This window comes from Pelmatolapia mariae, linkage group LG16_19, assembly GCF_036321145.2.
Source record: "Pelmatolapia mariae isolate MD_Pm_ZW linkage group LG16_19, Pm_UMD_F_2, whole genome shotgun sequence".
Taxonomy (NCBI): domain Eukaryota; kingdom Metazoa; phylum Chordata; class Actinopteri; order Cichliformes; family Cichlidae; genus Pelmatolapia; species Pelmatolapia mariae.
In genome coordinates this window covers 38,574,790-38,577,839 of record NC_086241.1, presented here as the reverse complement: position 1 = coordinate 38,577,839, position 3,050 = coordinate 38,574,790, and the positions used below count along the sequence as shown (strand labels likewise).

Genomic DNA, 3,050 nt, shown 5'->3' with positions numbered 1-3,050 from the left:
TTTCTTTACATACTGTTGAATTCCAGTTACCACATTTCTGGTCATATGACATCCCGAGTGCCCACTTAAAAAAATCCCCACAGTTAATTCAACATTAAAACAAAATAAAAATATGTTAAATAAATAAAGGTTTGCTCTGTGATGAAATATTAAATAAGCATACACTGTACAGAGCACTAACAATGAAAACAATCCTTTAGCCTGTCAGATCAGAGAGAGGCAGTCATTATGTCCATTTAAAACCTGTAATCAAAGAGCACAACATTTCTGTGAAACTATAAAGTCCCAGATGATCCTCATCATGTCCAGTGACTTCAGAGTGGATCCTCCCTGTCATCCGGCCAGTGTTTGATGTGTGGCAAGCAGCACAGAAGCAGGATAGCTGAGGACTTTAAAAGAAGAGCAGAAAACAGGAACATATGTAGTTGTAAATGTAAATATCAGTGATACTTGTCTTGTCATAGGGAATAAAATAATGAACTTACACACTCATTTAGGGAGGATCTTGACACTGCACAGAGGAGGCACAGTCAGTCTGACAATGATGGTGATCTGCAGGGATGTTTTCCTGCAGCAACATTCCTGCCGACTGGCCATATGATCCAGAGTAGTTGGTTTGTAATGAACAGAAAGGTGTATATGTTAGGTAGTGTGCACTTAGAGCTGGTCCTAAGAAACAAACACATCCTGTAATAAACTGAATACCTTTAGTAGTGCTGCTGCAAATATAAAGCCCTTCTATCATGTGTGGTTTCAAAGAAGGTGTTTTGGAGGCTCGGTCACAGAAACTGTGCAGTCTGTTCAGTCCTGAGTGTCTCAGCTCTGAAGGGGATGGATCACAGAGGGAAACACCTGAGTACAGATATTAAAATACACTCAAAATAACACTCCTAAGGTCAAGTGAAAACACAATTTAAACACTTTACAAAGAATTAATACATGTTATCATGAAAATAATGTCATTAACCCTTTTTGTTGTGAGTAAATCTCACCGACTGCTTGTGGGACAAGCTAGAAGGAGGACTTATCACAGAATCTCTTCTGTGCTCCAGATGTGAAGTCTCATGCTCTGATCGTACGGCGAAGATGGTGATGATGAAGCCTCTCTGATCTGTGGCATTACAGTTTCTGGCTGCTATGTGCTTCACACTGTTGGATTTACCATGTGAAGCTTGGAGAAGACACAGGAGGACTGTGTCTCTCTTAACAAAAAAAAAGAAAGAAAAGAAACCTAACAACCTCCCACCGTACCCCCCCACATTCAACTCCCACCTACCCACTCCACTCAACTCCCCAGCCTCACACCACCCAATGTCTATACAAATGTAGGGTATCAACTGGTAACAAAAAGCAAGTTTAACATATGTAGTGCATATGTAACACTGCTGAAACATTTCTGGCCAGAAATGCGCAGTTATCAGCCAGTGCATTTATCATCCCAGACCCAGACCCACCCTGATAAATGCACTGGCTGAAACATGATAAAAGCTCATAAAAATGTATGTTTCATTGAAAGATTTGTCCAAAAATATAATCATATACTTTTGAAAAAGTTTAAAGATTATAATAAACTGAAATCAATAACATTTTTGTAAATATTATTTCAAAATAGAGGCACAGATAAACTGGCTTAACTGTCATTATTGCTGTAATTAGATTTTTATTTTTATTTTTTTTATTTTTTTTTAAAGCAACCTTTAGTCTGTGTTGTTCTCTCAGAAACAATGAAGAAGCTGTTGAACATTTATTTGTTGTGTGGGCAATCCTCTGGTCCACCCTCCCTCCCTCCCAGCCACAGTGAGACTGGGGCAGCCTGGCAGGATTTTGAAGCCTGGCTGCAGAGAGGATATGCCTACACTGTTTGTTTTAAACTGCTATATTTGATTTTTCTGACATTCATAGATTTCTGATTTTTAGATTTTCTGTAATACATAAAATTGTCATCTTTTACTGATATCATTACTTAATTCATTTAATTGTATTTTATGTAGACAATTGAAACATTATATTGCAATGCAGGGCGCTTTTTCTTAAGTCAACTTTTAAATATCGCTCTACTTTCTTAAGTCATTCAAAAATATAGAAATTACTTACTGTAGTCAAAGATCTAGATCATGAATCATCACAGGACAATACACAGTATACAGGGTCATGGTAACTATAGTAGGTCTTCATGACTCCAGAATGGAGACATCGCTCTGGCTGAGAAATGAAAATTAGGTCAAGCAGTGTGTTCTTCTCTGTGGTAGGGGCAGTGATGACCTGTGCGTATCCCCTAGACTCAAACAGCTCCAGGATTGGTTTGTTTGCACTGGATAAAACATTCTCATTAAAATCACGACACACTATGATGGGATGACAGTCCATGATCTCTAATGAGTCTAATAGGCTTACCAGGTTTTTCAGGAATGGCCTCAGAGTGTAGTCTGGAGGTCTGTACACAACTGCAATCAGAGTACTGACTGGTGCTTCAACCTTTAAAGCCAGAAATTCAAGGTCAGTTACATTATGGATGTACTGTTTTTCATGCACTTGAATGTCACTCTTCACATAAACAGCAACTCCACCACCACTTCTGTTTGCCATCTGGGGAAAGTTTGTGTAGGACAGGTGTCTGTTGCGTTTGAACAAATTGTAATTTTCCAAGTGGAGACTCTCTGCGACAAAAGAGCCCCGCAGGTGTGTTTCTGTTAGGCACAAAACATCTGCTAGACACAATTCATGGTGACTCTTGATGTCATTAATGTGAGCTGGCAGTCCCTCTGTATTATGATGAACAATGGTGAAAACCTCTGACCTGCTCAGTGTTTGTCTCACATGTAGAAGAGGCATCATGTCATCAAGGTTGGCTTGTCTCATGTTCTCAAGTGCTGCAGTGATTTCTGGATTGGTGAATATTTTTTTCTCCTCCATATCAAGAAGATACAGTCCACTGAGAGACGTCACTCTACTGACAGCTACGTAGGCCATGCCGGGCTCAAAAATGCTCTTAAGAGAGACAACAGCTGATGTGGTTGTCATACCCTGTACCTTATGTATTGTACATGCAA

General features: G+C 39.4%; 1 long non-coding RNA gene across 1 annotated transcript; it reads right to left on the bottom strand.

Annotated features, from left to right (window-relative positions):
- Positions 1-311: 311 nt before the first annotated feature.
- LOC134644937 (uncharacterized) lies at positions 312-762 on the bottom strand. Its single transcript, XR_010096510.1, has 3 exons — positions 706-762; positions 486-589; positions 312-382 (listed from the first exon to the last, which is right to left on the bottom strand). It is a non-coding gene; the product is annotated as an uncharacterized LOC134644937 (long non-coding RNA).
- Positions 763-3,050: the final 2,288 nt, after the last annotated feature.